Raw genomic sequence first — 23519 nt, 5'->3', positions numbered from 1 at the left:
AATTACCAGGAATCCCAGTGTGAAATATTGGCATATATTCAAGAGGTCAGACATGGAAATTTACCACCGCCTCCATTTGTAAATTTGACCTTAGAATGGATCTGAATGAGGGAAATTCTGACCTCCACTGCTCCCCATTCAGTCAGCCCAAGCCACCTGACTGAGGGAGGCAGGCTCGCTGATGTTTTACATTTTCTCCTTTTTACGTGCGAGTCTCCTACATTTCTCAACTAATTTTCAGGTGATTAAAATATTTATGTGAAAATTTAATGGCTCTAAAATTGAAGGGACATTTTTATTTCCTGGCTAAAACCTTTAATACTATTAAAATAAATTTTGTTTTTATTATATTAGACTTGGAGCAAAGCTAACTAGATATCATACACATTTAAAATATCAGCGAGGATGCCACTCCTCAGTGCATTTTGAATTCACTTGTAATTCAACCCTATTCAGATCTATTCTGGTTCTTTATAATGAGATTTTTCTCTATCATCTTAAATAAATATTAAAATGTGTGCATAGGACACCCAGCAACCGGACAACCCGTACGAATGGAGAATAGGGTACGAAGCCCCAAAGATGTCTCATTGACACAGATGTTTCAGCTCTGACGAGTAGCAAGAAACACATCTCCAGCAAAAGGCAGACATCACCGATTAAAACAGAGCAATTATAAAGCAGTTTCTGCACTATACAAACACACGCTGCCCTTCTCCTGTCAGGGTATTGTCAGGTTACAGGTTGTACACGACACATTTGAAATGCATATTTTATACTCATTCGGAATTCCCATCAAACCAGTTATTACCAGGAATCCCAGTTGGAAATATTGGCATATATTCAAGAGATCAGACATGGAAATTTACCACTGCCTCCACTTGTAAATTTGACCTTAGAATGGATCTGAATGAGGGAAATTCTGACCTCCACTGCTCCCCATTCAGTCAGCCCAAGCCACCTGACTGAGGGAGACAGGCGCTCTGATGTTTTACATTTTCTCCTTTTTACATGTGAGTCTCCTACGTTTCACAAGTAATTTTCAGGTGATTAAAATATTTGTGAAAATTTAATGGCTCTAATATTGAAGGGACATTTTTCTTTAATACTATTAAAATTAGTTTTCTTTTTATTATATTAGACTTGGAGCTAAGCTATCCTAGACATTTAAAATATCAGCAAGGATGCCACTCAGAGAATTTTGAATTTATTTGTAATTCAACACTATTCAGATCCATTCTGGTTCATTATAACCATCTAGCATAATAAAGAGATTTTTCTCTATTATCTTAAATAAATATGAAAATGTGTGCATAGGAAACCCAGCAACCGGACAAGCCGTACGAATGGAGAATAGGGTACGAAGCCTCAATGACCAAGATGTTTCAGCTCTGACGAGTAGCAAGAACCACATATCCGGCAAAAGCCTGCAGACATACGGATACAAAAAAATTATACTGCATTCAGTTCCACCTAAGAAATAGTGGAAGTACCAATGCGTAGGCTCATTATTTCTTTTGCCAGGGTATTCATTCACAAGCCCCAATACCCCATGTTGATCAGAGTCCTGCTGCAAGCGGAGCTCTATAAAGGAAAGACATCACCAATTAAAACACAGCAATTATAAAGCACTTTCTGCACTGTACAAACACACGCTGCCCTTCTCCTGTCATGGTATTGTCAGGTTACAGGTTGTACACGACACATTTGAAATGCATATTTTATAATGATTAGGAAATCCCATCAAACCAGTTATTACCAGTAATCTCAGTGTGAAATACTAGTAATCAAATTCATTGGCATATATTCAAGAGGTCAGACATGGAAATTTACCACCGCCTCCATTCGTAAATTTCTCCTTAGAATGGATCTGAATGAGGGAAAATCTGACCTCCACTGCTCCCCATTCAGTCAGCCCAAGCCACCTGACTGAGGGAGGCAGGCTCGCTGATGTTTTACATTTTCTCCTTTTTACGTGCGAGTCTCCTACATTTCTCAACTAATTTTCAGGTGATTAAAATATTTATGTGAAAATTTAATGGCTCTAACATTGAAGGGACATTTTTCTTTAATACTATTAAAATAAGTTTTCTTTTAATTATATTAGACTTGGAACAAAGCTTACTAGATATCCTAGACATTTAAAATATCAGCGAGGATGCCACTCAGAGAATTTTGAATTCACTTTTAATTCAACCCTATTCAGATCCATTCTGGTTCATTATAATTAGATTTTTCTGTATTATCTGAAATAAATATAAAAATGTGTGCATAGGAAACCCAGCAACTGGACAACCCGTACGAATGGAGAATAGGGTACGAAGCCTAAAGGACGTATCAGTGACCCAGATGTTTCAGCTCTGACGAGCAGCAAGAACCACATATCCGGTACAAGACTGCAGACATACGGATACAAAGAAATTATACTGCATTCAGTTCCACCTAAGAAATAGTGGAAATACCAATGCGTAGGCTCATTATTTCTCATGCCAGCATATGCATTCACAAATGCCATGACCCCAAGCGGAGCTCTATAAATCAGACATCAACTATTAAAAGAGAACGATTATAAAGCTGTTTCACACCATACAAAAGCACACACTACCCTTCTCCTGTCAGGGTATTGTCCGGTTATAGGTTGCACATGAAACATTTGAAATGCTTGTTTCATACTTATTCGGAATTCCCATCAAACCAGTTATTACCAGGAATCCCAGTGTGAAATATTGACATATATTCAAGAGGTCAGACATGGAAATTTACCACCGCCTCCATTTGTAAATTTCACCTTAGAATGGATCTGAATGAGGGAAATTCTGACCTCCACTGCTCTCCATTCAGTCAGCCCAAGCCACCTGATTCTAGGAGGCAGTCTCACTGATATTTTACATTTTCGCCGTTTTACAGTAGTGTCTCCTATGTTTCAAAACTAATTTTCAGGTAATGATTATATTTATGGGAAAATCTAATAGCTCTAAATTTGAAAGAATATTTTTCCTTTCTGGCTAAAACCTTTAAGACTATTAAAATAACTTTTCTTCTCATTACATTAGAATCAGAGCAAAGCTAACTAGATATCCTAAACATTTAATATATCAGCGAGGATGCCACTCCCCAGTAATTTTTGAATTCACTTATAATTCATCCCTATTCAGATCCATTCTGATTCATCATAAACATATAACATAATTAAGAGTTTTTTCTCTAATATCAAGTACATATAAAAATATATGCATAGGAAACTCAGTGACCGGACAACCCATACCCAATGGAGAATAGGGTGCAAATCCACAAAGACGTCTCAGCTATGACGAGTGCCAAAAACCACATATCCGGTAAAATCCTGCAGACATACAGATACAAATAATTATACTGCATTCAGTTCCGCCTAAGAAATAGTTAAAGTGCCAATGCGTAGGCTCATTATTTCTCATGCCTGGGTATGCATTCACAAACAGACTGATCCTATGTTGGTCAGAGTTTCACTGCAAGCGGAGCTCAATAAAGGCAGACTTCACCTATTAAAACAGAGTAATTATGAAGCTATTTCAACAATGCACAAAGGTAACCTTCTCCTGTCATGGTATTGTCAGGTTAAAGGTTACACACCACACTTTTAAAATGTATATTTTATAGGGATGTTAATCGGGTACCTGATCTTTTTCATGACCGGGTTCGTCTGGCAGCCGGAAGATGATATGTTCCCGCGGATCAGCATTTTTTTTTTGTAAAAAAATCATTTTTCCGAATAGTGCGCACTAACACGAGTTAGTGCACACTATCTGTCAGTTAGTGCACACTATAAAAAATGATAGTTAACGGTTTAAAAGTAACATTTGAGGAAATGTTTTGTTAGCTAGAGGTATTGTTCTGCGTCCCCATTGGCTGTCTCTCCACTGTGGAGACAGCCAATGGGAAAGTAAAACCATATATTTAACAGATTTATTTCAGTACGCACTAAATCGCGGGTAGTGCACTATCCACGATTTAGTGCGCACTAAGCCGCACATGCTTGGTGCTGTTCACCGTGGCCATTTTGCTATCAGATAGCACACAGCCATGCACGGACAAGACTCAGACGTGCAGTGCAAACAAGCATTACCAAATTAACATTGCATGCTCTTTAAATTTAACCACTGTAATTATAATAAATAAGTACTAATATTAGAAACTTTGTTTAGTTTTTCTATAGTATTTTAATGTTTTGAAGCTCATGTCGCAAGTTTTTTATTAAATGTTTTGTTTCATTAAAGCAGCATATTAAATGAAAATAAGTACTTAATTTAATTTTATGTAAAGTTTCTTTAGTTTAATACACAAAGTACTTCAGTATATTTTATGCTACTCTAGTGAAAAAAAAGAAGTTTAACACAGGAACTGCAAACTTGAGCAAAGTTCTCACAAATTTTATCTGCAAGGCCCATCTGAACAGACAGCTGTCCTTCAGGGACTGCCTGGTCCTTCACCTCCCCCTCATACCAGCCAGTGAATGGTGTGAGGGGGGGGGGGGGGAGGGATGTGAACGGGGAGACAGCCCCTGTATTCAGGTCTGATTTTCTGAAGAGAGCTGTCCTTCAAAGATAGGGACTGCATGGCCCTTCACCCCCTCTCCCATATACCAGCAGTAAATGGTGTGGGAGGGGGGTGAAGGGGGGGACAGCCCCTGCATTCAGGTCTGACTTTCTGAAAAGAGCTGTCCTTCAGAGACAGGGACTGTCCCCCCTCCCATATACCAGCAGTGAATAGTGTGGGGGGGGGGGGAAGGGATGTGAACGGGGAGACAGCCCCTGCATTCAGGTCTGATTTTCCAAAGAGAGCTGTCCTTCAGAGACAGGGACTCCCCCCCTCCCATATACCAGCAGTGAATGGTGTGTGTATGTGTGGGGGGGGGGGGGGAGAGAGATGTGAACGGGGAGACAGCCCCTGCATTCAGGTCTGACTTTCTGAAGAGAGCTGCCTTCAGAGACAGGGACTGTCACCCCTCCCATATACCAGCAGGGAATGGTGTGGGTGGGATGTGGAGGGGGAGACAGCCCCTGCATTCAGGTCTGACGTTCTGAAGAGACCTGCCTTCAGAGACAGGGACTGTCACCCCTCCCATATACCAGCAGTGAATGGTGTGTGTGAGTGTGTGTGTGTGTGGGGGGGGGGGGGGGGGGGGGAGAGATGTGAACGGGGAGACAGCCCCTGCGTTCAGGTCTGACTTTCTGAAGAGACCTGCCTTCAGAGACAGGGACTGCCTGGCCTTTCACCACCCCTCCCCTCTCCCATATACCAGCAGTGAATGGTGTGGGGGGGGGGGGGGAAGAGATGTGAAGGGGGAGACAGCCCCTGCATTCAGGACTGATTTTCTGCAGAGAGCTGTCCTTCAGAGACAGGGACTGCCCCCCTCCCATATACCAGCAGTGAATGGTGTGGGGTGGGGGAGAGATGTGGAGGGGGAGACAGCCCTGCATTCAGGTCTGACTTTCTGAAGAGAGTTGTCCTTCAGAGACAGGGACTGCTTGCCCTTTCACCACCCCTCCCCTCTCCCATATACCAGCAGTGAATGGTGTGGGGGGGGGGGAGGGATGTGAAGGGGGAGACAGCCCCTGCATTCAGGACTGATTTTCTGCAGAGAGCTGTCCTTCAGAGACAGGGACTGCCCCCTCCCATATACCAGCATTGAATGGTGTGGGGGGGGGGAGGGATGTGAAGGGGGGACAGCCCCTGCATTCAGGACTGATTTTCTGAAGAGAGCTGTCCTTCAGAGACAGGGACTGCTTGCCCTTTCACCACCCCTCCCCTCTCCCATATACCAGCAGTGAATGGTGTGGGTGTGGGGGGGGGGGGGAGGGATGTGAAGGGGGAGACAGGCCCTGCAGTGAGGTCTGATTTTTTAAAGAGAGCTGACTTCAGAGACAGGGATTGCCTGGCCTTTCACCACCCCCCCTCTCCCATATACCAGCAGTGAATGCTGTGGGAGGGATGTGAAGGGGGAGACAGGCCCTGCAGTGAGGTCTGATTTTTTTTAAAGAGAGCTGACTTCAGAGACAGGGACTGCCTGGCCTTTCACCACTCCCCCCCTCTCCCATATACCAGCAGTGAATGGTGTGGGAGGGAGGGATGTGAAGGGGGAGACAGCCCCTGCATTCAGGTCTGACTTTCTGAAGAGACCTGCCTTCAGAGACAGGGACTGCCCCCCTCCCATATACCAGCAGTGAATGGTGTGGGAGGGAGGGATGTGAAGGGGGAGACAGCCCCTGCATTCAGGTCTGATTTTCTGAAGAGAGCTGTCCTTCAGAGACAGGGACTGCCCCCCTCCCATATACCAGCAGTGAATGGTGTGGGAGGGAGGGATGTGAAGGGGGAGACAGCCCCTGCATTCAGGTCTGATTTTCTGAAGAGACCTGCCTTCAGAGACAGGGACTGCCCCCCCTCCCATATACCAGCAGTGAATGGTGTGGGTATGGGTGGGATGTGGAGGGGGAGACAGCCCCTGCTTTCAGGTCTGATTTTCTGAAGAGAGCTGTCCTTCAGAGACAGGGACTGCCCCCCTCCCATATACCAGCAGTGAATGGTGTGGGTATGGGTGGGATGTGGAGGGGGAGACAGCCCCTGCTTTCAGGTCTGATTTTCTGAAGAGAGCTGTCCTTCAGAGACAGGGACTGCCCCCCTCCCATATACCAGCAGTGAATGGTGTGGGGGGGAGGGATGTGAAGGGGGGGGACAGCTCCTGCATTCAGGTCTGATTTTCTGAAGAGACCTGCCTTCAGAGACAGGGACTGCCCCCCTCCCATATACCAGCAGTGAATGGTGTGGGGGGGAGGGATGTGAAGGGGGGGACACAGCCCCTGCATTCAGGTCTGATTTTCTGAAGAGACCTGCCTTCAGAGACAGGGACTGCCCCCCTCCCATATACCAGCAGTGAATGGTGTGGGAGGGGGGGATGTGAAGGGGGAGACAGCCCCTGCATTCAGGTCTGATTTTCTGAACAGACCTGCCTTCAGAGACAGGGACTGCCCCCCTCCCATATACCAGCAGTGAATGGTGTGGGGGGGAGGGATGTGAAGGGGGAGACAGCCCCTGCATTCAGGTCTGACTTTCTGAAGAGAGCTGTCCTTCAGAGACAGGGACTGCCCCCCCCTCCCAGATACCAGCAGTGAATGGTGTGGGTATGGGTGGGATGTGAAGGGGGGGACACAGCCCCTGCATTCAGGTCTGATTTTCTGAAGAGACCTGCCTTCAGAGACAGGGACTGCCCCCCTCCCATATATCAGCAGTGAATGGGGTGGGTATGGGTGGGATGTGGAGGGGGAGACAGCCCCTGCTTTCAGGTCTGACTTTCTGAAGAGAGCTGTCCTTCAGAGACAGGGACTGCCCCCCTCCCATATACCAGCAGTGAATGGTGTGGGAGGGGGGGATGTGAAGGGGGAGACAGCCCCTGCATTCAGGTCTGATTTTCTGAAGAGAGCTGTCCTTCAGAGACAGGGACTGCCCCCCCCTCCCAGATACCAGCAGTGAATGGTGTGGGTATGGGTGGGATGTGAAGGGGGGGACACAGCCCCTGCATTCAGGTCTGATTTTCTGAAGAGAGCTGTCCTTCAGAGACAGGGACTGCCCCCTCCCATATATCAGCAGTGAATGGGGTGGGTATGGGTGGGATGTGGAGGGGGAGACAGCCCCTGCATTCAGGTCTGACTTTCTGAAGAGAGCTGTCCTTCAGAGACAGGGACTGCCCCCCTCCCATATATCAGCAGTGAATGGTGTGGGTATGGGTGGGATGTGGAGGGGAAGACAGCCCCTGCATTCAGGTCTGATTTTCTGAAGAGACCTGCCTTCAGAGACAGGGACTGCCCCCCTCCCATATACCAGCAGTGAATGGTGTGGGGGGGGAGGGATGTGAAGGGGGAGACAGCCCCTGCATTCAGGTCTGATTTTCTGAAGAGACCTGCCTTCAGAGACAGGGACTGCCCCCTCCCATATACCAGCAGTGAATGGTGTGGGAGGGATGTGAAGGGGGAGACAGGCCCTGCAGTGAGGTCTGATTTTCTAAAGAGAGCTGTCCTTCAGAGACAGGGACTGCCTGCCCTTTCACCACCCCTCCCCTCTCCCATACACCAGCAGTAAATGGTGGTGGGGGGGGGGGGGAGAGATATGGAGGGGGAGAGAGTCCCTGCTTTCAGGACTGATTTTCTGAAGAGAGCTGTCCTTCAGAGACAGGGACTGCCCACCCTCCCATATACCAGCAGTGAATGGTGTGGGGGGGGGAGGGATGTGAAGGGGGGGACAGCCCCTGCATTCAGGTCTGATTTTCTGAAGAGAGCTGTCCTTCAGAGACAGGGACTGCCCCCCTCCCATATACCAGCAGTGAATGGTGTGGTGGGGGGGGGGGGATGTGAAGGGGGGGGACAGCCCCTGCATTCAGGTCTGATTTTCTGAAGAGAGCTGTCCTTCAGAGACAGGGACTGCCCCCCTCCCATATACCAGCAGTGAATGGTGTGGTGGGGGGGGGGGATGTGAAGGGGGGGGACAGCCCCTGCATTCAGGTCTGATTTTCTGAAGAGAGCTGTCCTTCAGAAACAGGGACTGCCTGGCCCTTCACCGCTCCCATATACCAGCAATAAATGTGAGGGGAGGGGGGGAGGGATGTGAAGGGTGGGTTACTTCATCCCTTTGCATTCTGAGCTTCTGAACATACTTTTTTTTCATATTCTTTTTTTTTTCACATTGTAGATGGATCATGATAGGAAGTCAGATTCCACCCAACTGTCCTCTTCCAAGATGGCAGCTGATAGGTCCAGGAATCCCCGCTTTAGTCAGGATATTGTGGACCTCCTAGCCCGGCTAATCTGCCAGGATCAGGACAATCTCTATACCCCCCCAGGCTGTAGACCTAATCTACAAAGGGTCTGCAGCCTGGGTGTCCCTCCAGGAGGAATTTAGCGATCGAGCCTCTTACCCTCGTGAGATCCAAGATCTCAAGAAGAAAGGTGAGAGATAATAATGTTGGTCAATTATTATGTATATTTTCATTTGTATTTGAAAATTGAATAGAGTATGTATTTATAGTAATAGCATAGAGTGAGTTATATAAATTATAAGTAGTAAGTAAAGTACAGTACTACTAATTTAAAATACATATATTTTAGATGAACTGAAATAGTAGTAGTGTACCACCCTTACACTGCAGTAACTACTAGACTATGAAAGAAAGAAAGTTATCTGTGGTATTATTATTAATATTAATTGGTTTGAAATTGTTTTGAAATTGCCTTTGATACCGTCAACCATAATCTCCTTATCAGTTGCCTCTCAGATATCGGTATTGCAGACTCAGCCCTGAACTGGTTGTCGTCCTTCTTAGACAACCACTTCTACAAAGTCAAAATAGTCAATCATGAATCTAACCCGGTCAAGTTATCTCATGGTGTTCCCCAAGGCTCTTCCCTCTCCCCTACACCAATTGCTTGCAGATCTTGGACTCACACACTATGTAAATGCAGATGATGTCCAGATACTTCTTCCTATCACCGATTCTGTAACAAACGCCCTTAAATTATGGGATAAATGCCTATCCTCAATCAATAGCCTTCTCACCAACCTTAACCTCGCCCTTAATTCATCAAAAACTGAACTACTCTACATTTCTCCTGCCCGCCACCCTCACACTCCCCCGCTCCCAACTCACCCCTTCTCACAACATGTCAGAGACCTGGGCGTCACCTTGGATGACCACCTCAATCTCCAAAATCACATAACCAACATTACAAGAGACTGCTTTTACAAATTACACATCCTGAAAAAATTAAGACCCCTTTTACACCATAACGACTTCCGTACTGTCCTCCAAACTCCTTTATTTTCAAAAATCGACTACTGCAATACCCTACTTCTAGGATTGCCTGCGTCCACCACCAGCCCTTTGCAGATGCTGCAAAATGCGGCAGCTAGAATTCTTACCAACTCCCGCAGATCAGACCATATCACACCTATCCTCAGAGACCTTCACTGGCTTCCTATCCCAGCAAGAATCCTTCATAAAAGCCTATCCATCATCCACAAAACCCTACACAATAATGAGATTCACTGGCTTAATGACTCTCTCCAGTTTCATATCCCCAACAGGCCTACCAGATCAGCCTACCTAGGGGACTCTAACTGCCCCCTCACACAAATCTGCCCAGCTCACTTCCACCCGAGAACGTGCCCTCTCCATCGCAGGTCCTACACTATGGAACTCGATGCCAGCAGACCTTCGCCTGGAACACTGCCCAAACACCTTTAAAAAAAAGTTAAAAACCTGGTTATTCAACCAAGCATTCTGCACCCCTACCAGTTTCCATTACTCTATCCATTGAACCTTTATCCCCCTAACATTCCTATAGCTTTCTCTGGTAAACCCAAACATTATACATTGTCATAGCAATTTGCTGCAACCACTAGGGCTTTTGACTGTCATACAGTTTTGTAAATATATTATGTAATATAGTTGCTATCTCAACAAAGTTGTACGTTTGCTGTATCCTTCCTGCTATTACTCTCACTTGGTCCCTTAGACCGTTCCGCATTCTCTCCCCGTTCCTTATGACCCCCTGTTAATTGTAACTTTATCCTTCCTTTCTCAGTACTGGTTTTTTGGTTTCCCAGTTGTATGTGAACAGATGTGATATTCATTTGAATGTCGGTATATAAAAGTTATAAATAAATAAATGGTGGTATTTGGGATTTTGAATGCCACATTGAAATATTATCTAAGTAATGGTTTATTACTGACATTTCTATGTTGCATAAAAAAATAAATTAGTAGTTCAAGGTAAAACTTGGACATGTTGTTTGTAATTAAATTAATCAATGTTATTCTTTTTCCTTTATCTCTCTAATTCTCTGGTCGTCACCTACGACTTCACGAGGGTGAGTGGCTCAGGGAGATCCGCAGAACCCTGTCCCGTCCCTTGCCTGGTAGGTTGTTTTCAGAATATTACACAAATATTATTCAATTCATTGTAATGGAATTTGTGTTTAATGTTTGTTTATTATAAATTATTATTATAACAGTGAATGAATGCTTGTGTCTGATCCCATTCCTGTTTTTTCAATTGTAACTGTTGTTCTCTGAAATCTGAACTGTATTCTACAGAACCGCACAGAAGCAGGGACGAGGCGGGGCTTCCTGAGCCCAGCAGCAGCTGTCATCAGCAGAGGAGGACGGAGCCAACAGCCCAGCCAGTGGGCCAGGTCATATTAGATAATTGAGACCTGACCAACGTACTGCAAATGTGAATGGGGGGAGGTTAGAGTGAGGGAAGGGGGTATCAGTCAGTGAGAGGGGAGGGAGGCAGTAGGAGAAAGAGGGTGAGTGAGGAAGAAGAAGTGTAGAAGAGTGCCGTGTCCAAAAACGAACTGAAAAAAAAATATTTTTTTTAATGTAACCCATTTTCACAGGCTTAATGGCTTGTATTATGGGCCACAGGGCCAGTAAGTAAGTAGTAGTGTATCTGTCTGAGGCTGAAAAACAAAATTATTGTTTGTGATTAGTCAGTTATAGAGAGTGGGATAGCTGTATGTTATGTTATATATTTATATAATATTATCGAATTATCTAGAATGATATCCCTCCACTCTCCATCACTGATGTTGTAGAATAGAGACTCATTTTTCTAAAACCCTGCAATTTAGTAAACTACGGGGTCGATTTTATTTTAATATTATAAACTTCATGGTGCACGTACATTTGCTTATTTATTTCACATAGATGTATTGTTCTATATCTTATGTTGCATTTTTTTACATTTCTTTATAGGGCAAGAAGAGGCAGCCAGAGCCACCAGTGCCACAGCCGGAGGAAGAATGGAGGCAGCTACAGCCAGGCACAGCACCGGCACCACTGTTGCTTTACTCCCTGCAGGATCTCCTTCAAGCTGTGTATGCACTGCACATGCACAGTTTGGCATGCTGAAGGAGATCTTGCAGGGAATAAACAGCCTCAGGGCTAATTTTGATGCTCATTGCAAGGATGTGGAGAGGAGGCTGTCAGCCATGGAGGAGGCCATTCAGGAGCTGAGGGTACAGGTATCTCCTCCTCACGAGATGCCTCGTGAGGAGGAGATGCCAGTGCCCTCTGCTCCAGAGCAGGATCCTCCTCCCAGGTTGCCATCCTCCACTCCACATCCTTGCAATGAGCATCAAATTAGCCCTGAGGGGGGGGGTGTTAAACCCCATGTTTTTTTTTATTTTAATGTTTTGTCATTTTTAAAAGTTATATTATATTTTTATAAGCATTACAATGTGGAGATTACTTACCTGATAATCTCATTTTCCTTAGTGTAGACAGATGGACTCAGAACAAGTGGGTATAGTGAGCTCGTGCTAGCAGTTGGAGACGGATCTGACGTCAGCACGGGTACATATACCCCCACAGGAAGTGAAGCAACTCAGTAATCTTCCTTGCAAAAGCTTTATGGATATATGTGTAACTGACCGATCGATTAATGAACAGGATTACCCTGACCGATTGATAGTAGCTGGAGACCGCCAGCATTCCCAACCGGAAGGCGTCGACACCTGGCAGAGTGGACGCACTCATGTAAGAAGTGATAAGGCTTACCTTGAATCGGTGAAACCAATGACTACAGGCAGCTGGACAGGATGCCAAGTCCATCTGTCTACACTAAGGAAAACGAGATTATCAGGTAAGTAATCTCACCATTTCCTGTCGTGTAGCCAGATGGCCTCAGAACAAGTGGGATGTACAAAAGCTTTACTCCCAGACTGGGCGGGAGGCTGCCTGAGGACCGTGTAAGACTGCCCTCGCAAATGCTGTGTCCTCCCTGGCCTGCACATCCAGATGGTAGAATCTGGAGAAGGTATGGAGGGAGGACCATGTCGCCGCTTTACATATTTCTGCAGGCGACAGCATCCTTGATTCCGCCCAAGATGCTGCTTGGGCTCTGGTAGAATGAGCCTTGACTTGTAGAGGCGGCGACTTCCCAGCCTCTACGTAGGCCGCTCTGATGACTTCTTTAATCCAGCGGGCGATGGTGGGCCGAGAGGCCGCTTCTCCTTGTTTCTTCCCGCTGTGAAGGACGAACAGATGGTCAGTCTTTCGTACTGCTTCTGTCATTTCCAGGTATCTGGGCAGCAATCTGCCGATGTCAAGATGGCATAGCAAACGCCCTTCTTCTGATTTCTTCAGACCTGCCGTAGTTGGCAAGGATATGGTCTGGTTGAGGTGAAATTGTGAGACTACCTTAGGCAAGAAGGATGGAACCGTACGAAGATGGATAGCGTCAGGAATGATTCTGAGAAAAGGATCACGGCAAGACAATGCTTGTAGTCCTGAAAATAGAAAGTAGAAAGTAGATTGGAAACACGCTCAGCGAGCGTGCAGGCTCTCCAAACTGCTTTGGAGACGGAAATGACTGAAGAGCTTCACTTCCTGTGGGGGTATATGTACCCGTGCTGACGTCAGATCCGTCTCCAACTGCTAGCACGAGCACACTATACCCACTTTTCTGAGTCCATCTGGCTACACGACAGGAAATACTATTTATTTTAGCTATATTTTTTAGTCAAAATATTTTTCATTGGAGAAATATTAGTGGACTCAATTATTCTAATGTGACAACTGTCCTGTGCTTGATTACGTTCATAGATGTCTTTCTGTATTTATATTTTATTACTGTACTATATATTATTTAAAGAACTTATTCTTCATTATTATTATTACTGAATGAAGTAGTATGGTACTAAATTTATGGAGAACAGATATGTATGTAATCGTATTATATATAATCAAAAAAATTTCAGTGTTTTTTAATTTAGTATGGCACTCAGTCATACACATTCAGAAATAAAAATTCTGTCTGGTTGAATTAGCACAAGTTGTATACTTGTGAGCAGTAGCGCCAACGTCAAGGCTTCAACCATGGCTACTGACCATTCACACATCTTTCAAACGGGCCAATGCAATATTGTGCAGTGCACCGTGTGCAGCACTGCAGTGCACTCAATCTATTGGAACAAGTGCAAAGCATGACCAAGGCAGTCATTTTAGGCAGCAAATGTAATGTTTGTGTGATACTAAAGTAGGATAAGAGAAAGCAGAATCTAAAAAAAAAAACCCAACCTTCAGAAATACACAACTGCTGGAGGCTCAGTTTTTCTTTTTCTTCTAATATTACTTTTGCATTATTTCTGAAAGTCTTTGCACTTTTATCACATTGGCCTTGAAAATCTTTCATAATTCATTCACACAATTATTTTGTTTTGGAAAATACTATGAGACTCTGGTGGAAAGGAGGTGGACGCTGGGGGTGGCAGAGGAAAGAACCTGGCTGGGTCCGGCCTCGGAGGTGGACGCTGGAGGAGGCAGAGGAAGGAACCCGGCTGGGTCCGGCCTCGGAGGTGGACACTGGGGAAAAGGAGGCAGAGGAAGGAACCTGGCTGGGTCCAGCCTTCGAGGGGTAGGTAGAGGAAGGAACCCGGCTGGGTCCGGCATCGGAGGTGGACGCTGGAGGAGGCAGAGGAAGGAACTCGGCTGGGTCCAGCCTCAGAGGTGGACGCTGGTGGAGGCAGAGGAAGGAACCCAGCTGGGTCTGGCCATGGAGGGGTAGGTAGAGGAAGGAACCCGGCTGGGTCTGGCATCAGAGGTGGACGCTGGTGGAAAGGAGGCAGAGGAAGGAACCCGGCTAGGTCCGGCCTCGGAGGTGGGCAAGAGAAGCCTGTGTGCGTGTCCTGTCTGTGGGTGAGAGAGAAAGTGTGGGAGTGAGAAGCCTGTGTGCACAGACTAGAGCAAGGCCTCACTTCCAGCCCTCGACCTTGCATCTGGGGGCCTGGACAGGAGGCAGGAGCAGGGCTGACAGCCTGTGGCAGCAGGACAGGCCTTTTCTCACCCCATGGCTTGCTTGTGGCTCCTGCACTGGCTTCTGCTGAGGGCCACAAGAGGCAGTGGCAACACCGTGGTGTGTCACCTGGACAGGAGGCAGGAGCAGGGCTGACTGGCTGACTTGTGCAAAAAAGCCAGTACGAGACACATGATGCTGAACGCAACCATCGTGCTGCATCCCCAAACTACCTTGCATCCCCATCCTAGACAAGAGGCTCACTCCTCCTCCCAGTCACAGGGAACGTTCAGATTCTCAAGCAGCGGAAGGATCATTTTGATGAAAACCAATTCCTCTACTAAGTCTGGACTCAAACATGCACGGTGTGGACTCACAATGTTCCCTGTCTATGAAAATACTCTTTCACTTTGCACACTGGTTGATGGGCAGGAAAGAAAGTTTTGTGCTACTATGGTAAGATCAGGCCACATTGAAGCTTTTTCTGCCCAATATCTCAGGGGATCTGACTCCATGCTCTGAACTGGCTCAGAGAGAAAGGCAGACAAGATGGCTTCTGTTCCTGCACTGAGCTGGAACATATCTGGGCAAGGCTGCCATGCCTGACTGAACCTACCAGGCTCATCCTCAGACCACCCTCCCTCCCGGGGAGGCAACCAGAGCACAGACCATCACAGGAAATTCACGCATGCGTCTCCACACATGCAGCAGACTGCACCACATAGCATCAACGGCTGGCAAACTACCAAAGAACCGGTGAGGCTTTGGTGAGCAAAAAAGCCACAGATGACAGCAACACAGCATTGGAGGGAACAGAGAACAGGCCCGGACAGCTAGCAAAAATAAGTCTTACTTTTTTCCAAACCTGGCTCCATCCAAGCACTGGGGTCCTGTTCCCCTAAGGGTGAGTTAACTGGGCTCCTCGGTATCACCCCAAACGCTGTCAGCAGGGTCCCTGACACCAGCTCCACGCATCCTCAAATACCAGGGGGAAGATCCCACATGGACCTGTAAACCCCCTGGGAGGCTCAGGAATCTCTTCTGCCTTGCGTCTAACTAAAGGTTTCATTCTTTTAAAATTTATTCCTCTTTTTTTTTTTTTTTACTATCAGCCTGTAGGATTTTGCACCTCCACCATCTGCTGGAGACAGAGAAATACTGATAACCTGTAGGTAGCACCTGAAAGTATAGGGCAGGGTCAGTCAAAAACTTCTGTCTCCATCTGCTGTAAAGGAGGCAAAGCCTAGGAGTCTGGACTGATCCAGGTTTGTACAGGGAACTTATAATTTAAAAATGTTGCCATGCTATATTCAGATAACTTCATGACTGCCAGCAGTCACCATGAACCTGCTAGACGTGAAGTGACATAGGAGGCCTGTTTTAACTACAGCAGACTGACACTATGTGGCTTTATCTTGCATCTGAATTTTGCTATTTATAGCTATATTGTATCGTTTGGTAGTAAGTTTGTATTACTATCTATATTATGTAAAGCTTACTCTATGCTTATGGCCAGGGACACAAGAACACTTAGACTCAGTAAAAGTATAATATATTTTTATTAATCAATATAAGTGTTCTCAGGAGATGCTGGGTACTGAGTGCCCTTAGTCTTACAAACTGACCAGCATCTCCTTGGATACAGGAAGTGACCCTTGTTTTATAGATAACATTCAAATACAGGAAAAGGATAGAAGGTTCGAGACTTGCATGACTACCCAAAGGATCATTTTCATAAGTTGTAATGTCAACTGCATGATTAAATCATTGCTAACTACCCTGATTGGCTTCCCAGGATGTGTAGCCCATTTCCCATGGCTCTCTTTGTTCTGTTAAACTCTTACTGGTCAAGGCAATCAACACGTCGGTAACTGGGTGGATTACAAACTCCTGAGAATGGTGCCTGAAGCTCCCCTGTGGTGACTCTATGAATAGACATCACCTGTCTGGTGCCAGCTTGCCTGCCTCCACAGATATCCAGGGACATTCTGTAAGTCATGCTCAGAAAGTCACTCCAGAGTCCATTCAGCCCAGGCAGGCCAAAGACACGCAGAGGCTTCTGGGGATTTCCTTCTCCATGTTGGTTTTCTGTTCAGGCATACTTCTCAATTACAATGTTTATTGCTAAGCCTGAGAAATGCAAGCAAGCTCAACTATGTACCAAATTCAAAACCTTTAAAGCTTCACAATGATAATTAACTAATTTACAATGCATAACCAAAAAAGTCTATCTGACAGGGAATCTGCCCAGTTGTAAGCATTAAAGGTAAGTGTATATGATGTGGAATGTGCTAACCTGTAAGCATTCAAGGAAGTTAATGAAAAGGCTTGAAATCAAGAAGACATTTTGGAAAGAAATACATCATAATGCATTGAGAAGCAGAGAGATGAGAGAAAATGTCTGTGTATCCACTAGCTTGTAAGCTCCATGGAGCAGGGATGTCGCTTGTGTGTGTCTGTACTAGGGATGTGAATCGTTTTTCTGACGATACAAAATATCATACTCCTACCATTGTGACAGGGGCTGGCCAATGGCACGGATACCCTGTCACATGCTAAGGGCCATCGGCGCCATTTTGTTTACTGGCAGCCGACGGCCCAAGAGCAGGAGATCGCTCCCGTGACTCCCGCTGGACCACCAGGTACTTTAAAAAAAAATAAATTTTGGGGGGGGTGGGGAATTAGAAAGAATTAAATTTAAACTGTCAAGGTGGGTTTTTTTTTGTCAGCACAACACATCCGATTTAAACAAGTAAAAGCCACAGGAACGAAGATTTCACGCAGTTTTTACCCAAACCAGATACCGGAAATGAGTCCGGTACCGATTCACATCCCTACAGTGCTCTGTACATCTTGTAGCACAATATTAATGTTTAATAATAGTAGTACTTGCCAGGTTCGGCCACTGTTGGAAACAGGATGCTAGGCTTGATGGCCCCTTGGTCTCACACACTATGGCATGTAGTTGTAGTTGTTAATGTAGTAGTAGGTGAGAGAACAGCAGGGAAAGGAGGAAAGGGACAATGGATTCAGATTTAGAGCTCACTGCAGCTTACAGTGAGTCTACATTGCACTCAAAGTTAAAATGAGGTCTAATGGGGGAATGGCCTGCTAGCACCCCTAATAGCTCTGTTTCAACTGCTGAGGGGTGGTCTGAAGGATAGGGGCACGGAACCTGGGGACTGGCAGGCCAGTCATGTTTGTTACATCAAATGTATTTAGAAACTTTTCTATAGCGATATTCATAGCAGCATCATATCGGTTTACAGCATAACAGCAGGCGGAAATTACATAGAACAGGATGGGGCTTAATGGGATTAGTAGGAACAGTAAAACTTAGCAAGGAAAAGACAGGGAACCAATCAAGGACAACAAATAGTTAGTGGAGAAAATGCATATAAATAAATATAGGAATAAGAATAATATGGCACCAATGGCCCTTTGCCCTCAGCATGTGACAGGGTATCCATGCCATTGGCCGGCCCCTGTCACATGGTAGGAGTAATGGATGGCCGGCACCATCTTTAAAAATGGCGCAGGCCATTTTAACATTTGTGTCATGCTTTGGGTCAAGGGCTTCATAGTAAATTTTGTTTTTCTATGGATCATTTTTTTTCCCTGATAATTTTCGATGAACTGCGTTACTGTGCACTAACAACCACGTAGTGCGCACTATCTCAGAATTAGTGCACAGTACGACGAATGAGTGTGCACTAGCTATGTGAATGTGCATTAAGTTCCGTTACTGTGCACGAACTAAAACTAATCGGAGAAAATTCTTTTTTACTCGACACACAATTAAACTCTGGAATTTGTTGCCAGAGGATGTGGTTAGTGCAGTTAGTGTAGCTGTGTTTAAAAAAGGATTGGATAAGTTCTTGGAGGAGAAGTCCATTACCTGCTATTAAGTTCACCTAGAGAATAGTCACTGCCATTAGCAATGGTTACATGGAATAGACTTAGTTTTTGGGTACTTGCCAGGTTCTTATGGCCTGGATTGGCCTCTGTTGGAAGCAGGATGCTGGGCTTGATGGACCCTTGGTCTGACCCAGTATGGCTTTTTCTTATGTTCTTACAGTATGTAGCCTAAAATTAGAATACAGGAGAATAAAGAAATATAGTTACAAAGGTTAATAGATTTATTATAGAAATAGAAGAGCAACATCAGTGAGCCCTTGCTGACAGACATGAGCTGGTGCTGGGGAGGAAGAATGGTGGTCTTGGGTTGGTGAGAGGCTCACTAGTCTTTCTTGCTTTTTCACCAGCCCATCCTCATCAGTCTGCCCTCTTAGACAGTCTCTCTCTCGTTCTCTCCATCCTACTACCATTATGCCTCACTCCCAAGCCCATCCCCACCACCCTTTCTCCCCCATCACCAGACTCTTGCTGGCTCATATGATTGCTATTGCTGCTGCCCCTGCTTTTCTCTCTCTCTGGGTAGTGATGGTGCAGATTCCCTCAGAGTGGGACCTGACCAGCCCTGCTTTCACTCAGACTCCTTGCAGTGCAGTGCAGGTTCCCAGAGCTGCGATCAGCCTGGCTTTTGATTAGGGCTTCAGATACTAAGAATCTGGGCAGTGTGATCAGCAGCTCGCTCGTGGACATGCTGTACCAGGGCTTCCCAAATGTTTAGCCAATGTGACCCCCATTTTAGATCTTGAACATTCACATGACCCCAGAGGTTGACTAAAACAAAATTTGCTGGTTTGTGGTCCCTTCCATCAATCACTTCACTCTGACTCTAACCTTGCCACTCAATCTTTTCTATCAAACTATCCCCTGCAGAGGGTCTCCTCTCAACCTCTGCCCCTCTAATTGAGTAGTAGTGCACTGTAACTAATGTTAGTGCGCACTAACAAAAAGTGCTACTTAAAAATTAAAACGCATCAATTCATGAGGAGTTAGTTAGCTAGAGGTACGGTTCTGGGTTCCCATTGGTTCTCTCCACCTTGAAGACAGCCAATGGGAATGTAGAGCCATCACTACCTCCATCCAGAGTTAGTGCGCACTAATCCGAGCATGCTTGGTGGTGTCCCCAGGGGCCATTTTGCTTCTTCAATGTGCGGTGCGCAGTAACTTTTACTGAACTTAGCACAGAGAGACAGCATCATCAGCACCTCACCAGGCCAGCAAAAGATACTCTCCAGAGCACTAGCTCAAGTTGTACCACTGTAAGTATATAAGGTTTTGTCTTAGTTTTTCTATAGTATATAGTTAGTTACTAGTTAGTTATATAATTAATGCACTATTTTCCCCTAAAGTAGCATAAAATATAAAAACATTAAATGAAGTACATTTTAAGTTAAGTTACATTACAGGAAATAAAAAGTTTAAGAAAGTACTTTTTTATTTTATGCTAGTCTAGTAAAAAAACAAAAAACAACAGAGACTGACAACCTGTCCACAGTTTTCTCACCAATTTTGTCAGCTGTCCTTCAGAGATGGGGTGGGGTGGGAAATTGCCTGGCCCATCACATCCTCCCAGCACCCATGTCCCAGCCAGTGAATGGTGTGAGGGTGAGGGGGGGGAGGATGTGATGGGTGAGAGCTCCCTCCCTGCATTAAGGTGTGAGCTTCTGAACAGAGGGCTGTCCTTCAGAGACGGGGAACTGCCTGGCCCATCACATCCTCCCCTCCCCCATGTCCCAGCCAGTGAATGGTGTGTGGGTGAGGAGGGGGGAGAGGATGTGATGGGTGAGAGCTCCCTCCCTGCATTAAGGTGTGAGCTTCTGAACAGAGGGCTGTCCTTCAGAGATGGGGGAACTGCCTGGCCCATCACATCCTCCCCTCCCCCATGTCCCAGCCAGTGAATGGTGTGTGGGTGAGAGGGGGGGAGAGGATGTGATGGGTGAGAGCTCCCTCCCTGCATTAAGGTGTGAGCTTCTGAACAGAGGGCTGTCCTTCAGAGATGGGGAACTGCCTGGCCCATCACATCCTCCCCTCCCCCATGTCCCAGCCAGTGAATGGTGTGTGGGTGAGAGGGGGGGGGAGGATGGTGATGGGTGAGAGCTCCCTCCCTGCATTAAGGTGTGAGCTTCTGAACAGAGGGCTGTCCTTCAGAGATGGGGAACTGCCTGGCCCATCACATCCTCCCCTCCCCCATGTCCCAGCCAGTGAATGGTGTGTGGGTGAGGAGGGGGGAGAGGATGTGATGGGTGAGAGCTCCCTCCCTGCATTAAGGTGTGAGCTTCTGAACAGAGGGCTGTCCTTCAGAGACGGGGAACTGCCTGGCCCATCACATCCTCCCCTCCCCCATGTCCCAGCCAGTAAATGGTGTGTGGGTGAGGGGGGGGGGAGAGGATGTGATGGGTGAGAGCTCCCTCCCTGCATTAAGGTGTGAGCTTCTGAACAGAGGGCTGTCCTTCAGAGATGGGGAACTGCCTGGCCCATCACATCCTCCCCTCCCCCATGTCCCAGCCAGTGAATGGTGTGTGGGTGAGGGGGGAGGATTGTGATGGGTGAGAGCTCCCTCCCTGCATTAAGGTGTGAGCTTCTGAACAGAGGGCTGTCCTTCAGAGACGGGGAACTGCCTGGCCCATCACATCCTCCCCTCCCCATGTCCCAGCCAGTGAATGGTGTGTGGGTGAGGGGGGGGGGAGGATTGTGATGGGTGAGAGCTCCCTCCCTGCATTAAGGTGTGAGCTTCTGAACAGAGGGCTGTCCTTCAGAGACGGGGAACTGCCTGGCCCATCACATCCTCCCCTCCCCATGTCCCAGCCAGTGAATGGTGTGTGGGTGAGGAGGGGGGGGGGAGGATTGTGATGGGTGAGAGCTCCCTCCCTGCATTAAGGTGTGAGCTTCTGAACAGAGGGCTGTCCTTCAGAGATGGGGGAACTGCCTGGCCCATCACATCCTCCCCTCCCCCATGTCCCAGCCAGTGAATGGTGTGTGGGTGAGGGGGGGGAGAGGATTGTGATGGGTGAGAGCTCCCTCCCTGCATTAAGGTGTGAGCTTCTGAACAGAGGGCTGTCCTTCAGAGACGGGGAGCTGCCTGGCCCATCACATCCTCCCCTCCCCATGTCCCAGCCAGTGAATGGTGTGTGGGTGAGGGGGGGGGAGAGGATGTGATGGGTGAGAGCTCCCTCCCTGCATTAAGGTGTGAGCTTCTGAACAGAGGGCTGTCCTTCAGAGACGGGGAGCTGCCTGGCCCATCACATCCTCCCCTCCCCATGTCCCAGCCAGTGAATGGTGTGTGGGTGAGGGGGGGGGGGAGAGGATGTGATGGGTGAGAGCTCCCTCCCTGCATTAAGGTGTGAGCTTCTGAACAGAGGGCTGTCCTTCAGAGAGGGGGGAACTGCCTGGCCCATCACATCCTCCCCTCCCCCATGTCCCAGCCAGTGAATGGTGTGTGGGTGAGGGGGGGGGGGAGGATGTGATGGGTGAGAGCTCCCTCCCTGCATTAAGGTGTGAGCTTCTGAACAGAGGGCTGTCCTTCAGAGAGGGGGGAACTGCCTGGCCCATCACATCCTCCCCTCCCCCATGTCCCAGCCAGTGAATGGTGTGTGGGTGAGGGGGGGGGGGAGAGGATGTGATGGGTGAGAGCTCCCTCCCTGCATTAAGGTGTGAGCTTCTGAACAGAGGGCTGTCCTTCAGAGATGGGGAACTGCCTGGCCCATCACATCCTCCCCTCCCCCATGTCCCAGCCAGTGAATGGTGTGTGGGTGAGGGGGGGGGGAGGATGTGATGGGTGAGAGCTCCCTCCCTGCATTAAGGTGTGAGCTTCTGAACAGATATTTGTCCTAAAGCACATACTTTTTTTTTTCATCTTTTTTATTTTCTTATGGTAGAAGGGAACGTGACAGGGAGTCCGACAGGGAGTCCAACTCCTCCCCCACCACCTTCCTCCAAGGTAAGAACATAAGAAAATGCCATACTGGGTCAGACCAAGGGTCCATCAAGCCCAGCATCCTGTTTCCAACAGAGGCCAAACCAGGCCATAAGAACCTGGCAAGTACCCAAAAACTAAGTCTATTCCATGTAACCATTGCTAATGGCAGTGGCTATTCTCTAAGTGAACTTAATAGCAGGTAATGGACTCCTCCTCCAAGAACTTATCCAATCCTTTTTTAAACACAGCTATACTAACTGCACTAACCACATCCTCTGGCAACAAATTCCAGAGTTTAATTGTGCGTTGAGTAAAAAAGAACTTTCTCCGATTAGTTTTAAATGTGCCCCATGCTAACTTCATGGAGTGCCCCCTAGTCTTTCTATTATCCGAAAGAGTAAATAACCGATTCACATCTACCTGTTCTAGACCGCTCATGATTTTAAACACCTCTATCATATCCCCCCTCAGCCGTCTCTTCTCCAAGCTGAAAAGTCCTAACCTCTTTAGTCTTTCCTCATAGGGGAGCTGTTCCATTCCCCTTATCATTTTGGTTGCCCTTCTCTGTACCTTCTCCATCGCAATTATATCTTTTTTGAGATGCGGCGACCAGAATTGTACACAGTATTCAAGGTGCGGTCTCACCATGGAGCGATACAGAAGCATTATGACATTTTCCGTTTTATTCACCATTCCCTTCCTAATAATTCCCAACATCCTGTTTGCTTTTTTGACTGCCGCAGCACACTGAACCGACGATTTCAATGTGTTATCCACTATGACACCTAAATCTCTTTCTTGGGTTGTAGCACCTAATATGGAAAGGTGACATCTGCTAAAGTCAGGAAGGCAACTGCAAGGTCCAGGAA

General features: G+C 46.8%; 1 long non-coding RNA gene across 25 annotated transcripts in view; it reads right to left on the bottom strand.

Moving 5' to 3' along the window:
- LOC115081937 overlaps positions 1–4686 on the bottom strand; it is an 84796-nt gene extending 80110 nt beyond the window's left edge. For 21 of the 25 annotated variants that reach the window (XR_003854013.1, XR_003854029.1, XR_003854028.1 and 18 more), the window contains exons 1-2: positions 2463–2506; positions 1494–1584 (exon numbers count right to left, since the gene is read on the bottom strand). This is a non-coding gene — a long non-coding RNA (uncharacterized LOC115081937). Of the gene's footprint in view, positions 1–1493; positions 1585–2462; positions 2507–3653 lie in introns of those variants that run through there. The other 4 variants (XR_003854027.1, XR_003854026.1, XR_003854012.1 and 1 more) reach the window with 3 other exon arrangements.
- Between the last annotated feature and the right edge of the window lie 18833 nt (positions 4687–23519).

The sequence above is a fragment of the Rhinatrema bivittatum genome, unplaced genomic scaffold, assembly GCF_901001135.1.
Source record: "Rhinatrema bivittatum unplaced genomic scaffold, aRhiBiv1.1, whole genome shotgun sequence".
Lineage (NCBI taxonomy): Eukaryota > Metazoa > Chordata > Amphibia > Gymnophiona > Rhinatrematidae > Rhinatrema > Rhinatrema bivittatum.
Note: the sequence above shows the minus strand (reverse complement) of the source record. Positions and strands in the feature narration are given on the sequence as shown.